The sequence below is a fragment of a genome, unplaced genomic scaffold, assembly GCF_019419815.1.
Source record: "Pyrus x bretschneideri cultivar Hongxiangsu unplaced genomic scaffold, Pyrus_bretschneideri_v1 Contig10, whole genome shotgun sequence".
Classification (NCBI taxonomy): domain Eukaryota; kingdom Viridiplantae; phylum Streptophyta; class Magnoliopsida; order Rosales; family Rosaceae; genus Pyrus; species Pyrus x bretschneideri.
This window is the reverse complement of record NW_025999391.1, coordinates 7,213,938-7,232,262: the sequence shown is the minus strand read 5'-3', so window position 1 is coordinate 7,232,262 and position 18,325 is coordinate 7,213,938.

Here is an 18,325-nt window from a genome sequence, read left to right as displayed (position 1 = left end):
AGGCTCTTGGCCTTGACCTAAGGTGTTAATTGTTTTGCAGGTGCATTTTTGTCCAAGAAGAAGAAGGCGGAAATTTGCATCCACAATCCTCATCTTTTATATGACTCAAACTTGAGACCTCTTTTAACTAAGTATAAAGAAAAAGACAAATTATTTGTACTCAATATGAATTGTGGTAGCAAAATTCAGCCATCTTCAGTCCTCACAAAATTGTATGTACAAAACAAATGAACACCTGTGATCAAGGCCAAAGCCTCACGCCCCCACGAGATTGGAGGGGGGTGGGAGGAGTTTTGGCCAATGGATCTCTGATGCCTAAGTTTGTTTCTTTGAATAGAGAGAGAGAGAGAGAGAGAGAGAGAGAGAGAGAGAGAGAGAGAGAGAGAGAAAGTGAGTTTAGAGCTTAATTGTGTAGCAAAAAGTTACCAGAAACTAGTGGAGATGGAGTATTTATATGGGGGTGGTTGGCCTAAGTTTTTTTTCCTACTCGTGGCGGCATCTGATTGGCCAAGGTGAGTCATCCATAAAATGGAGGAGAAAAGAATAATCTTAAAAATATTAATTGTTAAATAATATCTTGGGATTATCTTGGAAATACCTTTGATTGGATATGATTGGAAATCCATGTTTGTTTAAGTTGATCTTGAATCAAGAGAATATTAAAGATAAGATGTAGTAACTAATCATATTTTTAATGTCTCAGACTTTTCCTTCTTACCATGAGCAAATGAGCTTGATGATGGCGTAGTCAGCTGCTTTAGCCTCTAAGATGTTGGACTGTGCATGTGAATTTTTGTGGCCCTCCCCATTTAATGAGGGAATTCTTGTCTTATTCCGAAAAAAGTCCACGTGTGGTCTCTAGAAATTTTAAAATTATTTTTTACTCCACATGAATCATATTCAAATAAGTAAAAGACAATTCTATATAAAAATGTCTTTTTACTTATTCGAACAATGATTCATTTTAAGCACAAATAATTTTTTAACAGTTTGGAGAAGAACACATTTTGTTTCTTCATAATGGGTTGTGGTATATCGGATTCATTTTTTTGTTTTCCAGAATCCCTCCTGTGAAAGTTTTTGAGGCCTATTTTACAAACAATATTGGAAGACAGACGGGCCAAAAACATCTAGATTAATATTTTTTACTTTTAAATTCTGAAATAAAGTGTCTTGAAGTGCACTGTTTTTCCAGAGTCATAACCAACCTCATTGATGTTGATTTTAGACTGCTGGCCTACTGACCGCCCTCAGCGTTACCCCCATCAGGTTAATTAAAGACTGCTGCCCTACTGATGAAAATGATGAACATTAAAGTTGATGGTGAGCCAGGAAATCATAAACCCCTTCTGAAAACCACCACTACCACTGAGTCCACCGCCATGCACGAATAACTTAAGCTTTGAGTTTCATATCCTTGATTCTAACTCCTCCTGAAACCCTCGTCAATTCCTTCTGAAATTATATCGATTTCTTTCTGAAATCATACCCAAATTCACCTACAAAATTCACTAACCTTTATTTAATTCATATCTCCTTTAGTGGCAGAACATTTTGAACTTAGATTTTACCAAAAACTTAAAGCAATCTTCCTTGAATTTAGGTCATTGTTCTACTTTTACTTTCAAACTTTCACTATGGTTCTGAACCCTGCTAAACTTTTAGTTTGTTTTGATCCCTAAATTTTCAATTCGTGCCCACTTCTCCTCAACCATCAATCGTTACAATTTTTCGTTAATTTCATCATATGCAATGTGATAGGGATCTTACCACCTGCAAAAGTAGGGATAAAAACACTTAAAAATACTTGTCAATGCAAATTTCCGCCGTCTTCAATCTTGAGGAAAATACACCTGCAAAACAATCAACACCTTTGATCAAAGACCTAAGCCTCTCACGCCCACAAGGTCTGGGGGGGGGGGGGGTTAGGTCAATGGATCTCCGATGCCTAAGTTAGTTTCTCTAAGAGGGTAAAGTGTTTAGGGCTTTTTTAGGGTTGCAAAAGCTCTGAAAATTTGACAAAATACGGGGTATTTATAGGGATAGGGTTGGCTATAGTGTTTAATGGAGAGATATTCTCTAAATATTCCCCAGATATTAAATAGGAAATAATATCTTGAGATAATGAAGTAATTATCCCTAATTGATTTAAATTAGGATTACTTACTTGATTGGAGTCATTCTTCAAATGGGAATGTATTAAAGATAGGATTTGGATAATTAATCCTTATCTTTAATTCCTTGCCAAGGACAGGTGAGATGTGGGCAGTCGTATTCAGCTGCTGAGACCTCCAAGGATGTGAGCTACGCATGAGAGCATCTAAGAAGCTTGCCCATTTATTGAGGGCAATCTTGTCTTTCTTGAATAAAAGCCCATGTGTCACCTCTAGAATTTTTGGCATTATTTTAGGCTCCACAAATGCCCCCACACCTATTGTGCTGCACACAGGAATAGGATAGTAGGTGTAGGAATCCCAAGCTGCTTAGGCTTGTAGAATTGTTTCCCTAATTTGAACTTGATCTTCTTTCTTGATTTGGAGATAGACTTCTTCTAGAAAAGGAAAATAATTGTCTCCAATACCTATTTAATTCTGCCTTAAGCAAGGGATTAAATAAATTTGGAGAACAATCATTATTCCAACAAGGAAGACAAGCCAGAGGAAATTTTTATTCCCCCTCCCCTAGCGTTCTTCTTTTCTTGCCCTTGCAAGAATTTTTTTCTTCTTGAATTTTTTTGGGAGCCTTGGGACTTGAAAAATTGGTTTGGCAGGGGCCGTCGATGTGGGTGACACAAGGCAAGGAGCCACAAGGCTGCTTGGTTGTGCAGTATGAGTTGGTTCGGCTTACTTTGTGTAGATTCGAAGTTTGGCTCAACTCCAAAGACTTCGGCAGATATGAAGAAAGTACATGTTGCCTTGGGCATTCCTGCTGTGTACCGTGAATGGCACTGGTTGCTTAGCCCTCTTCATCGGGAGAAAGGTGGCCTGCCTTCAAAGGAAGAGATAAAACGGATAAAGGAAGATACGTTAGCTCGCCCGATCGCTGTTGTAGAGTCCGCTGCCAATAAGGGTGGAAAGAAGAAGTCTTCCTCACCTGCTTATGAGCCTTCGGCTGAGGAAAAGCCAATGACTTCTTCTGCTACTCGCGGGAGCTTGTCTGCTGCTGAGAAGTTTTTCATTGATCTAACTTCCCCCAAGGGGGTGAAGAAGACCATTGAGCCTGAGCCTGTGAAACCTACTGCTTTAAACGTGACCGCATCAATTGCTGAGAGACTTGCCCAGCAGAAGGGTTCGGCGGTGTCTCTGAAGTCCAGGTTTGTATCGAAACGTCCATTAGAAGCTATGTCTGGTTCCACTTTTGAGAGGCTCGCCGCTATGAAGAGCTGGAAGGTGGATTCTACTACTAAGGTGGTGTATGGGCCTGTTTCTCCTTCCACCGTGACTGACTTGTCTGCTGAGAAGGGGAAATCTGCTCACATGGGCAGTTGTGAGAGATCCACCGAGTCTAAGGCTGGAGAGTTTCCTGAGGTTTATGCGTTGCTGAAGGCTGACCTGTTTGAGGACGTTAATTCATGTGCTAAGTTAGTTGACAGTGTTGGGAAAGTTGTCATCCGCTTAGACTCCTTTGTGAAGTGTCATGTGATGCGTGATTTATACGCACACAAATTAAACCCTCTTTTCGTCAAATTGTAGTATATGTATAAGTAGGGATCGTTCTAGACCGGGGATTAGGAGGGATTGTTAACCACTTGGATTTGACTCAAAAACGTAAACTAACAATATGAAATACTAACTTAGACTCAAAGAATGCAAAACTAAGCTTTAAAACACTAAGACAAACCAAAAGACTCAAACATCAAACCAAAAGACTCAAACATCACCCAAAACACTCAAAACTGCCTTAAAATCACTTTCTGGGCAGTTTTGAGCACTTTGGTGAATTTGGACGAAATTGGGAAATAAATTGAATCAAAACACTTAGAAACATAAACTAAGACACTTTCTAACTAAATTGGACAATAAAGTAAAGGGGGATTGAGGTTTATACGAAATTAAATTAAATTGCACAGATTGTAAATTAAAGCAAAATGTAAATGTGAATGTGTGATAGAATTGAATGGAATTGAAATGAATGAATGCTAGCTAAGGGGTTCATCTTCACATATGTTACACTTGCATAATAAAATGATTTCCAATTGCATTTCAATAAACCATGAAACTCAACACCCCGGGTTAACCGTGATGCACTAATTAACCTTCAAATCTTCCTAACGTTATTGAATTGGATGGGTTAGCGCATACAACAATTCAAAACATTCCCCACAAGTAAGAATCATTACGCTCTATGAAAATTATAAGTGTTGACGAGGCATTCGTTACTATGGAATACGCATGAAACTTATGCCAAGAATTTGTTTAACGCGATTGTTTATAAGCAACCTCCACTACTTGTGAATATAAGTTCGTAACTATTAGGTGAAACTCACTTATATTCTAGCGTCATATTCATGCATGAAAATTAAGTGTGCACTCTCAATGAACATACATAAATAAGTTATCAATCAAACAGTTAAACGAATTGAATCCACAACTTATGAAACGCAATTAGAAGTATTCAAATCAAAATGCAAGCATAAAGATATATTTGAATCACCCCCTAACCAAGGGGGGTTTAGTTCCTCATGGTACAAAACAAAGAGAATCAAAGAAACACCTAAACATTCCAACAACTCAAACTTGAATTGTATGAACGTTTAGGCCCTCTTATCATCCATTCCTCATTCGTACAAAACAAAGAGCATTGAAATTAAACATTGAAATCAAAGAAACACCTAAACATTCCAACAACTCAAACTTGAATTGTATGAACGTTTAGGCACTCTTCTCTTCCTCTTCGTTGTGGCACAAGGTCTAAGGTGAGTTTGATGGTGTGAATGGTTTGGGGAGTGGTGTTTGGATTAATAGGGAAGGCACGGCACAAGGGTGGTTTTATGTCTACATTTCTGCAATGGATGAGTTTATGGAAGAGTGTTTGGAATGGATGAATTTCTGGCACAAAGGCCTTATTTCTGTGGTGAATGGATGTGTATGAATGAGTATTTATAAGTGAAATGGGGGGAACATGACAGCTAGGTTGCATGTGCACATGTTGGTTGAATGATTATGAGTGCATGTGGCTGAAATAGCATGTGGAATGGCTGGAAATGCAAGGAGAAGGCATGTGCATGGTTTTGGGAGAGAATGGGAGTGCAAGTGGCTGAAATGTTAGAGGAACAAGTGCATGTGGCTGCATTGTGGTGCAATGATGGTTTCTGGTGGTGTTTTGGGTGCATGTGGAATGAATGATTTCTTGGTGAGTGGATGCATGTGTTGATTAAAGGGGGAATGCAAAGGAAAAGCTAGAAATGCATGTGGAGTGGCTGCAAGGTGAATGAATAATGAAATGGGAAAGCATGTGCAAGGTTTTGGTGTGAATGATTGAATGTGCATGTGGCTGCAATGGAGGAGGAATCCTTCAATTTCGTCCATCCTCTTGGCTCCAAGCATATGATATCCATTCTAATCTCTAATTTGCTCCAAAAGGCTCCAAAAGGCATCCTTTTACATACTTTGCCCTTAGAACCTGAAAACACACAAAAGAAGCATAAAGGACTAAAATAACTAAAGAAACATAACGTAAATGCACGAGAACAAGCCATTTAAGTCGCATGAATATGCTCCTATCATCATGCCTACTCGATAAGGTCATCCCTGATTGCTACAATGCATAAGACTTTGATCCTGGCAGTTGAGTCTATATGCATTGATCAGGAAGCTGTCAAGTATGCTAAGGAGGCCAAAGTGGGGTTGATGGCTCAGTTTCGCTCGGCTGCTGAAAAAATCGACAAGCTCAAATATGAACTTGCCATTTTGAAAGGGTCTGATGTCTCTGCCTCCACTTCTTTGCAGCTGGAGATCGCTCATCAGGAAGTCACCCATTTGAATGTTAGGCTTAGTGCAACTCAGGCGATGTTGGAAGCTGTAAAGAAGGAAGTCAGTCGTGTTTCTTCGGTGGTCAAGGACCTTGAGCGTGTCAATTTGGAGTTACAATTTGCTTGTTTTGCCAAGGATGAAGAGCTTATCTTCTTGCATGTTGAAGTGTCTCGTCTCAAAGAGGTTGCCAGTAAACTTAAGTCCAAGGAAGTGGATCTACGATATGTGTTGCCTGCTAGCAAGAACCTGAGAAAGGAACTAGATGAGCTGTAGGGTGCTCACACTGGGCTTGTTGAGGAGAATGTGCAGCTGAAGATTGAGAAAGTTGGTCACGAAGTGGCGCTTGCTTTTTGTCAGGCCGATTTCAACAAGCTTGGCTATGTAGACCATCTTCAGGGCAGGCCGTCGGATTATGAGTTTTCCGAGAAGGACTTCGAGACTTTTTCCATTTCTCCAGTTGATCTGCTCAATTTCTCATTTGAGGCTGCCTTTGGTAGAGTAATTGAGGGTTAGGAAGTCCAGGCAAGGGCGGTTGAGGATGAGCTGATGGAAGCTTTGGTTATTAGGAGCGATGCGGCTGCTGAAAGCGTGGCAGTCGAGGAACCAGTGGTTGCGCAAGCTGCCAATGAGTAGTCTGTTTACTTAGACTTAGGAGTTTTCTTCTTTTCCTTTTTGTTTTGTTTTGCTTGAACTTTGTTGGCCTTCAAGCTGGTTTATCAATTTGCTAGAAATTTAATAAACAAATTTCCTTGTTTTTGCTTTATCTTTCTTTTTCGCCATGCTATTTGTGAAGCTTTTCACCGTAGGACGAGCTACTAGGTAGGCTGCTTCAGTGAAACAGTCGATCATCTGTCGCCACTTAGGTTTTAGCTTCGGCTTTTTGGGCTTCTGGAGCCTTGCCTGATGGAGGCGACTTGCAAAACTTTGATGTAGGATGGGTGGTTGCGTTGGTTACTTCGATGGAGCAGTTGACTCGCGTGGTCACTTTAGGCTTCAGTTTTGGCTTTGATGTTCATAAAACTTTACCTACACAAGGAAAAATGCGAGATGTTTAACTTATAGAGCTGGCGGTCGAACTCGTTGCCTCGTTAGGAAACAGGCGAGTTTGCGTAGCTACTATAGTTATGAATCTCGACTTTGGATGGCTTCATAAGCTTTAGCTCTCCCAGGGTGTATTACGAAATTTTTAACCTATAGGGCCGACGGCCGAACTCGTGCTTCTCGTGGAAAGCAGAGGAGTTCGTGTAGCCTCTATGGTTGTATTTCGGCTTTCCAGTGGCTTCTCGAGCATTGGCCCTCCCGAGGCATGTTGCAAAGTTTTTAACTTATAAAGTTGTTGGTCAGACTCATGCTTCTCGTAGGAAGCAAAGACGGTATGCGTAACTACTACAATCGTGCCTCGACTTTGCTCCAGCAAAACTTATACCATAAATTGTTTATCGGAAGCGCTGCTTTTAAGTAAGTAGGCGAGTCTGCGTAGTCATAGTAGGCGTAAGTCTTGGTTTACGGATTGCCTTGGGCTGCCAACCGTTGGGTCGTCGGCCGACATTTTACTTACAGAAGTAAACGACCTGCATAACCACTTCAAGCATCGTCCCTAGCTCTCGGAGGTGTTTTAGGCATGAAGTGTAGGCGAGATCTCGCCTCAGATGCCATATCCTTCTGAGTCGCAACTTGATTCCGCAGGTCGCTTAATTAGTATTGCAACACTTTAAAACCAAGTCACTTTATAAAGATTTGCACGTCGAGGATGAACCATCTTGTTACGTGAACTCTTTCATGGGAAGGGGTCCTACACTTAGCGTCCTTTTCGGTTAGAAACCCGGGATCTCGCAAAATTGAATATTTCAGTTGGCTAAGTCTATTATAGGGGAAGGATTATCGTGGCTAATTTTGGGAGTCGTCTAGCTAAGGGAGTCGCTATATTAAGGGGAAACTGAGCAGTTGTACCACCCATCCACGTCTGGATATTCCAAATTAGTTTACCCTCTCGTATTGGAAAGCACACGTCATGTTTGAACAGGCAGATGGGCGTTTTCTGCTTGTCACAGGGGTGGTTGAGGAATTAGTTTACCCTCTTGCATTGGAAAGCTTACGCCATGTCTGAACGGGCAAAGGGCGTCTTCTGCTTATCACAAATGTGGTTGAGGAATTAGTTTACCTTCTCTGCTGAAGAGCTTACGCCATGTTTACAGGGTAGAGGGTGTCTTCTGCTTGTCACAGGGTTGGTTAGTTTGTTTATGCGGCTCAGGCTTGCTCGTAGGCAGTAATGGCATAACAACTAATAATTCGCGGCATGCGAGGTCTTGTTCGTCGAGCTACTTAAGTTTTCAAACTTTTTTGTCTTGAATAGGCTCCAAGGAATGGTGGGAGGTCACACGTAGTACTTTCTTAGGTTGTAGGCATTCCATTGCCTGTCGATTTCTTTGTCGCTCATAGTGGTGTGGGTGTAGCTGTTCCTTCCGCTTACTCAGCTGATTTTGTACAGACCTTCCCAGATGGGAGCCATCTTTTTTTAGCCTTCCTGTCGAGCAGTGATGAAGGCTTTTATGAGGACTAAGTCTCCTGGCTCGAACTGCCGGATTTTCACCCTCTTGTTGTAGTTGGAGAGGAACTACTGCTGATAAGTTGTAATGCAGGTGATAACCTTCTCGCGCTCTTCCTCTGCCAGGTCTAAATTTGTGGCCATCTCTTTTTCATTCTGCTCGAAATTCGACAGTACAGTGTTGATGCTTGGCACTACAGCGTTAGGAGGAATGATTACCTTAGAACCATATGCCAAGGAGAATGGAGTTTCGCTAGTTGCTTGTCTTTTAGTGGTGCGATATGCCCATAGAACACCAGGGAGCTCATTTGGCCACTTGCACTTCTTGTCTGAGAGGGTATTCTTAAGGCAATTGAGGATGGTTTTGTTGGACGACTCAACTTGCCCATTCCTCTGCGGATATCGTGGCGTACATATGCTGCATGATGCCATATTTTTTGAAGAATTTCTCTAAGTCTTTGCGCATGAACTGCGGACCATTGTCGATAACGATGGAGTGTGTGATGTCAAAGCAGCAGATGATGTTCTTCCATATGAAGCGCTCTATGTCCGTCTGGGTAGTTGTAGTCATGTGATTAGCTTCAACCCATTTTGTGAAGTAGTCAGTCGCTACAATCATTATGCCTCTACCCCCTAGTAGCAGGCGGCATTGGTCATACCAAGTCAATTGCCCACTGCATGAATGGCTAAGGGCTTATCTGCGAGTGGAGTTCACTAGCAGGTAGTACGGGCACGGGCTTGAAGCCCTGACAGCTGTAGCACCTTTGTACATACTCATTGGCATTTTGATGCATAGTTAGCTAGTAATAACTAGCGTTGAAAGCTTTTTGCTTCAGGGAGCGGCGTCCAGAATGGTGTCCACAGATGTCTTCGTAGATTGAGCTGAGAATTTTCAGGTTGTCGGTGGTGTGAGAATTACTTGACACTCAAATTAAACCCTCGTTTGACAATTGTAGTAGAATGGATAAGTGAGGGATCGTTCTAGACCGGGGATTAGGAGGGCTTGCTAAAACCTTCTAAATTGACTTAAAAACATAAAAACACAATATAAAACACTATTTAATGCTCGAAGAAAGCAAAACTAAAAATAAGAAAGATTAAGACTAAGACTTCAACGAAATAGGGGGGAATTGGATTTGGACGAATTTAAACTAAAATGAATACTTGGAAACAAAACAAATTGTAAATATGGATTTGACGGAAATGAATGGATGGGAAGCTAGCTAAGGGTTCTTTCTCTACACATGATATTTATGCATATGAAACAATTTCCAGTTATTCCTTCATTGAATTATGAACGACAATGCCCCAAATTAACCGTGACATCACTAGTTAACCCTCAGATTTTCCTTATATTATTGGATTGGATGGCATCATTCGACAACCCAAAACATTCTCAAAAGTTCCCTACATGTCATCATAATAGAGATACAATCGAAGATCATTAAGAATAATGAAAACCATAAGCATTGACAAAGCATTTGCAACTATGACATCATGTTACTCATGCTAAGAATTAAACTTAACGCGATCGTGACAAGCGACCTTCACTACTTTCAAGTATAAGTTAGTAACGATTATGTGAAACCTTCTTAAACTTTAGCCACATATTCATGCATGCTAATTAAGTGTCGACCCTCAATCAACAAACACAAATAAGTTAATCATCAAATAGTTAAGCCAATTGCATTCACGAATCAAGAGTTCATAACCGGAATTCATCAATTCATATCACATAAATAATCATGGTATTGAAATCACCCCTAGCCAAAAAGGGTTTAGTTCCTCATAACTTTGAAATCAAAGAAACACCTAAACATTCCAACAACTCAAACTTGAATTGTATGAACGTTTAGGCACTCTTCTCTTCCATTCCTCATATTATAAAACAAAGAGAATTGAATTTAAACATTGAAATCAAAGAAACGCGTAAACATTCCAACAACTCAAACGTGAATTGTATGAACGTTTAGGCCCTCTTCTCTTCGTCTTCGTTGTAGCACAAGAACTAAGGGATGTTGTTGGTGTGTTGAATGGATTGGGGGATTATGGAAATGGAAGAAATGGAGGAGAAAGGGAAGGGAATGGTGCAGAAAATGGAGAGACTCACGGCTAGGGAGAAGATGGAAGTGTTTGTGGTGTGTTGTGTATGAAAAATGAGATCCTGAATGAATGAATGCAAGGGTATTTATAGGAGTAGTGGAGGGAACATATGGCTATGTCATTTGTAGGTGAAGTAAGTGTGTGAGGTTGGTGAAGTAAGTGGAGGTTGTAGGTGAAGTAGGTGGATGTTGTAGGTGAAGTAGGTGGATGTTTGTAGGTGAAGTACATGTGTTTAAATGGTTGAAATGTGTAGATGATTATGAGTGATAAGTGCTAAGTGTATGATATGTTAAGTGATAAGTGAATGATTATGATAAGTGATAAATGAATGTATGATATGATAAGTGGTGAATGATATGTGGTGAATGATAAGTGATAAGTGATATGTGATAAGAGAATTGAATTTAAACATTGAAATCAAAGAAACGCGTAAACATTCCAACAACTCAAACGTGAATTGTATGAACGTTTAGGCCCTCTTCTCTTCGTCTTCGTTGTAGCACAAGGACTAAGGGATGTTGTTGGTGTGTTGAATGGATTGGGGGATTATGGAAATGGAAGAAATGGAGGAGAAAGGAAAGGGAATGGTGCAGAAAATGGAGAGACTCACGGCTAGGGAGAAGATGGAAGTGTTTGTGGTGTGTTGTGTATGAAAAAATCAGATCCTCCATGAATGAATGAATGCAAGGGTATTTATAGGAGTAGTGGAGGGAACATATGGCTATGTCATTTGTAGGTGAAGTAGGTGGATGTTGTAGGTGAAGTGGATGTTGTAGGTGAAGTAGGTGGATGTTGTAGGTGAAGTAGGTGGATGATATGTTAAGTGATAAGTGATAAGTGATATGATATGTGGTTATGATATGATAAGTGGTTAAGTGATATGATATGTGGTGATGATAAGTGATAAGTGCATGTGGGTTAACTAATGAAGGAAATGCATGTGCAATGACAATGTGTTAGAATGGATGTGTGTTATACATGGCATGATTGAGATTAGGAAAGGTTTAAATGTCCTAAAACTAAAGAGAACAAGGTTCCAACACTTTGGCTCCAATTAGGTCTTCAATTTCGTCCAACACTTTGGCTTCAAGCATAAGCTATCCGTCCTTAGCCCAAAAGTGCTCCAAAAGTCTCCAAAATGCATCTTTTTGCTCCTTTAGCCCTTTGGACCTACAAACACACGAAAATAGCTTAAAGTACTAAAATAACTAAAGAAACATAACGTAAATGTACGAGAACAAGCCATTTAAGTCACATAAATATGCTCCTATCAGTCGGGAGGCGATAGGCAGTAGAGATGTGGTCGTAAAAGGGATATTCGAACGAGTATACTGTTTCACATGTAGTAGAGTGTTGCCTTCATCTGGGGCTTCATGGACTCTAGTCTATCTGCAAGGAGCATTCCATTGAATATGTAGTCGACGATGGGATCTTGCCAACTCCGGGTTATGTTGATCTGCGCCACCTCGATTGCTGGTTTGTCATCTATGCTTGGCTTTTCCAAATAATCGACTAGGATGGCGTGTCTGAGCTAATGGTCTAGTGCGGAGTCTAAGTTTGTCAGTACGTCTACTTGGGCATTTTTTGCTTGTGGAACCTAAGTGAGTGTGTACGCCTGGAACGTCGCTAGTTGCTCTCATACCTTCTCGAGGTATCAGACCATCATTTGATGCTTCGCTACGCATTCCCTTGAGGTTTGGTTGGTGATTAGCTAGGAATTGAAATAGGTTGCGAGCTTCTTCACCGCTAGGTCTTTCGCCAATCGAAGACCTACTAGTAGGGCTTCATACTCTGCTTCACTGTTTGATGCCTTGAAGCTTAGAGTGATTGCCTACTTGAGCATCGAATCGTCCGGCGTAGTAAGAACTAGGCCTGCCCCTGATCCTTGGTAATTGGATGATACGTCAACGTACAAGCGCCGAAACTCTCCTGCATATGGGCTTGGTACAGCTACAGTATGCTCGGCTGCCTCTGAGGCGTTCTTGTGCTGAATTGCTGCACTCGTCGGAATGTCTGCCAGTTTCTGGGTTATGCTGAACATCGCGTTATGGCGATGACTGTATACGTCTAAAGGTACGGCTTGAACTTCCAGGTTGTAACAACTAGCATCAAAATTAATGTTTTGATTTTTAGGTATGTGGCTTCTGCATTAATGAAAGCTTTTGAACTGTGGAATATAGGTGGTCGGGCTCCTAACTATTCTCGTATGAAGGTAGAGCTTATTGCTGCTTCAAATACCGCCATATAGATGCATAAATCCACTACTGCCTTCAGCTTGGATAGTAAGGGAGGTGATGACAGGTACTTCTTCAAGTCCTATAATGCTTTCTTGCACTTCTTCGTTTCCTTTGTCTCGCTACACGTCCTGATTGTCTTGAAAAAAACCTGCATTAGTTGGTAGGTCGCAAGAGCAATCGGTTGAGTGCAGCTGCTTGTCTGGTCAAACCTTGGATTTCTTTCAGAGTGGTGGGGGACTTCATATCTAGGATCGCTCAGATCATCTTTGGGTGCGCATTCGGCGTGGTCTAACCGCTGCTAAGGGTCAAGGAAGATGTGCTTGGCGACTTCTTTGGGTTTCTATCCTGATTCATCTTCTAGGGCATTATCGACTTCACTAGCCAAGGTTAGCCCAATATCCCGTTATGGGGAGATGGGTCGCTGACAATCATGAAAGTCTGCGATGAGACAATCAGTGGGCTGGTTACGTCGAGTGTGACAGTGCCAATGGCAGTTAAGGTGAGTTCGTTGATTCTGGTCAAGACATCTGCCTTGCGTTGGATCTTACTTTCCAGGCCCTTCTTTTGGATAAATGATAGTTGTATGATGTTGACCGAGCTGCCATTGTCCACCATGATTCTATAAACTATGACATGGGCCAGTTGTACAAAAATCACCAAGGCGTCGTTGTGGGAGAGTCTACTCCCTCAACGTCCTATTCGGTGAAGCCGACAATTGGTCCAGGTACAACATCTATGGCTTGAACTTGATAGACCGATCTCAGCTACTGGATCTTCCTTTTCTTGGAGTTATTAGTGGCCCCTAAATGCTCGGATTCGGCAAATATTCTGTTGATTCATATTGTCATGGTTGGGGGTTCGGCATCGGTGTCTGCTTCTCGCGTTGGCCGGGCAGCTGGTTTGTCGATATACTGGTCACATTTGCTTTCTTTCACGAGCTGCTCAATGTACCTCCTCCATGTGGTACAATCATTGATTGTGTGCCCAGGGCCTCTGTCAAATGCACAGTACTTAGTTTGGTCCATTTTAAAGGTATCACCCCTTATGGGTGACGGTGGCTTGAACCATGGCTTGTTCCTAAGGTCGCGAATGATCTAGTAAATCGGGATTAAGAACTTAGTGTACGTCTTGGGCATTGTGCCTCCCTTTGTTAGGGACCGATCCCTACATCTATCTCCTGGCTTACTTTTGTTGTTAAGCGATTTATCACTCGCCTTCTTCTAAGTCGATTTCGTGTCTTTGCACAGCTACTTAGGCTGCTTCTATAAACGTTTTTCCTCATCCTAGAGGGAGTGCTTTTCTGCTAAAGCATAAGAGTTTGCCAGGGATAGGTTCTCGCCCATAATCAACTCTCCAAAAGTAGATAATCTGTTGGGAGCCTCTTTCGAAAAGCTGAGCATGCGATGTTGTCATCACATCCGACAATCTTCGCATTTTCCGCCTTGAATCTCTTGACGTAAGTGCAGAGTGGTTCATTCGTCATTCTTTATGTTAAAGAAGTGGTCAGACTTCTTTTTGATCGAGTGGTAGGACGAATATTTCTTAGTGAAAACCAAGGACAATTCGCTGAAGTTCCGAATTGAACGTGGCGGCAGGGTGTGGAACCAGTTTTACACCTCGCCTTGGAGCATAGTGGCAAAGATGAGCGTCATTGTTGGTGTAAAGAGTCATGGCGCTTTGGTAATACATAAAGTGTCTGTCCAGATCTTCATCTCCTTTGAACAAGGTGAAATGTGGTGGGCTGAACTTCTGTGGTGGCTTCGTCTGCTCGATCTAGTCTGTAAAATGTAACCAACTTAGGTTGGCCATGTCTCTTTGAAGGGCATCGTCGGTAGTGTCAATGCGCTAGAATTCGCACATCTGCTCTACTACAAGCTTTTGTACTTCCCCATGGATTTGCGCCTAGTGGGGGAAGCGGAGCCTTAAGCTGCCCTCGGTGTTGACCTACTGGTCCATGTTGCTTTTTGGCATGTTGTACTTGTTTGTACCGCAGTTGCGGTACACGTGGTTCGCCCTTTGCTGCTCGTCATCGCTCTTGGCGGGAGCTGCCAGTAAAACTTGAACTATAGTACTCTCATGCTCTCCTCTAGGCGTCATGTGGCTGCCTACTTTGTTGCTTCATATGGACGCTTCTCTCGGAATGTCCTAAGTGCTCGTCGAAGTGTAGACCCAACCTCGAATGTATACGGACTCATGAGCAGAATCGAGAATGAACACTTCTCTACGATTTTAGGCAGGAGAAGACGTTTCCCTAAGGGTCCAAACGAGAGTGCACACCACCCAAACGCATGGTTCGTAGTAGGTTGAGCGGCTCTTTGCCAGGACGTCGCTGGAATGAGTTACATTCTTCCGCCCTTGTCCTGCTTCGGGGCACTTCGTCTGGGACGCGCTGCATCACGATGCGCTCAAGGAGTTGGTTCACCAATATGGTCTACTGCACGAGGGCGCTCGTCAAATTAGTGACCTGCTGAGGTAGGTGGTGCTGGCCATTGGGATTGGAAGAGTTTGGATAATGGGCGTCTCCATATGTGGTGGAAGTATAGTGGACTGTAGGTACAAAACTTGAGCCCAAAGCAGGTATTCCTGCATAAAAGTGGGGTGAAAGTAACACTAAATCGATCACGGGATCAATGGTTAGAATCCGGATCATTGGAGGTGGCCTTGGAATGGATTGGGCAGCCAATCAGGTCGTCGGAGCGGGTCGCGAAGCCCTCTGGGCTGGCGCCTACTCACCTTGGGCCTGCATGGCTGTTGGGCTGCCACATTATGGCCTGCTGGCTGGGTGCCTTGGGCTTGGGCCCGTTGAGTTGCTTTGCTGGCAGTAGCTGTTGGGTACTGGGCTTGGGTTTGGGCCTGCTGTCGCAGTGGGCTAGGCCTCCTGCCCTAGGCTTGCTATGGCAGATGCCAAGTTTTGGGCCTCCTGCCCATGGGCTTGGAAATAAACCTGGGCCTCCTGCCTAGGGTTTGGTTAGGTGTGGCGTTGCAAGGGCAGCTGCGATGGAAGTGGTGCCGTGGCCTGGTGGCCCTGCAGTGGCTGCTGAGTCACGGTGGTGGTGGTAGTGGCGTGGCAAGACTCATTAAGTTTTGTGAAAACCTTTTGAAAAACCATATAACGCTTACGATGTGTCGTCCATCCTAAGAAGTTACACATATTAACCACAAGAAGCCATCGCCAATTTTAGGGACAACCCTCGGCCAAAATTGCATCAAATTACTTTTTTGAATATCCTAATGGTGGCCAATCATCAAGACAATTAGATAGTTTAAACCAGTGATTAATACTTCAAAACTTGCATGCATAATATCATAAGCAAATTGAAAAGAAACTACATATTCTTGCTAAGGCTCGTAACCTCGCCCTAGCAAACGGAAATTAGTTACTAACAATCATAAAACAAAATATGATTAAAAACATGGATAGAAAACACCTTGAAAATAAAATTGAATCTTCCAAAGTAGTGTGTGCGTTCTCTCCTTTTCTTTCTCCCTAGCTAAATATCTTTATTTATACTACTACAAAATAAAACCCTAAAAGGTCTTAGAATAAAACTAGGAAACATAATAAAATAATAAAACAGAAAATAAAAGGTTTCCTATTTGAACTAAAATTCGGACTTCGCAGATATTTAGTCTTTTGACCGACCAAATCAACTCCAATTTGGTCACAAAAGGTCTCTTTTGAAAGCTAAAGATGTCCCCTACAAATCCTCAGAATGAATCTTCCTCAAAATATACCATCTTGACCTTCAAAATACCCAAAATGTCTAGAAATGTCAATCTGGCAAAGCGCTGGGTCTTCTTTTCTTCGCCACGGTCAAAGGGTTTGGTAGAAATATCTGAAACTTTGACACAATTATTTTGAAACACTCATGAACATTCTCCAATTGGAATCATTCCAAAATTCATTCGTTTGATCACTTCTTGCTCTAGAGGAAGTCGAATGTCCTACATTGAAGATACATAACAAAATATCAAAGTTCTATCAAAATAACCAATAAATTAATACTAGGATTAGGGTAAAATATATAGTATAATATGGACTCATCACAATGCCTAAAAAAATACGATGCTACACTCGCAATAACACTATAAAAAAACAAGTTGCTTTCGCAGCAAAACTTCTCCTAGTGAACTTGGTATTTGTCGGAAAAAGTTTTTTAATCCGGCAAAATTCTAACGTTTCTTCGGACGAAAATTGAACTCAAATTTGTCAACACAGTCGTTCGGAAAGCTGCTTTTTTTTTCCTGTTAGTGTAAAATTAGTAAATACTTAGACTTCTATTATTATTTTTGTCAGACTCAGAATTCTATTCATGGCCCTATTTGGCACACCGTATAAGGTACCGGATAAGACTAATAATACAGTGTATCGTGTTTGGTGACTATTTGGATTAAATAGGCATCGGATTAAATAATCCGGGCCTACCTTTTTTACACGGCGCTTACCCCCTTACAAATATTGTGCAAATTCATGGTATAACTTAGTCGGGCTCGCTGAGAGACCAGTATTCCGCGCCCTCTCTTCCTCTCCAGGCACTCTCCAGGCGCTCTCTCTTCCTCTCATCCCAAGTTCGTCTTCTCAACTTTTTCTTCTTCATTTGAATCACAGATCGTCTTTTTAGATTTCTTCTGCTAGGATTCCACCCCTCCCTCTATTCTTCCCCCTCCTCCTATTTTTCTTGCAATTTTCTTTCAATTGATTAAATCTAGTTATTATTTTCTCTCTAATTATGCAATTGATTATGTAATTTTGTGTTTTAATTAGAATTTTTGAATTTTAGGGTTTGCTATTAGGGTCGAATTTAGGGTTTGTTGTTGGTGTTGAACTTACAATTTTAATGATTGGGTAGAGTGGGAGTGTGCAGGTTCACTTACCTAAACAAAACTTTGTCTCTGGCGCAACTCCCGTTTCACTCGCTGTCTCGCAGCCGCAACACAACCATACGGAAACTTGACCTTGGGTACTAAAACTTGACCTTGGGTACGACGGTGACAACTCTTTACCACACCTGAACTACAAATCTTGTTCCAAATTTTTTTAATTTTTATGTGAATTTTACTTTATATATATATATATCTGTGTGTGTGTGTGTGTGTGTGTGTGTGTGTGTGTGTGTGTGTGTGTGTGTGTGTGTGTGTGTGTGTGTGTGTGTGTGTGTGTGTGTGTGTGTGTGTGTGTGTGTGTGTGTGTGTTTGTGTGTGTGTCTGTCTGTCTATCTGTCTGTGTGTGAGAAAAATTTCGAATTAGGGTTGTTGAATTGTTGATTGGCATTTATTCCAGTTTGTAAAGTAATTACCTTAGAGTGTGTGTTTTTGAATTCGATTCATAACATGCTTCCTTGACTGATGAATGTCAAGACATCTTTCTGATTTCATTATAATTTTTCCTTCTGATCACCACAACAGTCTATAGGATTTATTATCTGCCTATGACATTTTTTTGTAGGACTTATTAACATGCTTCCTTC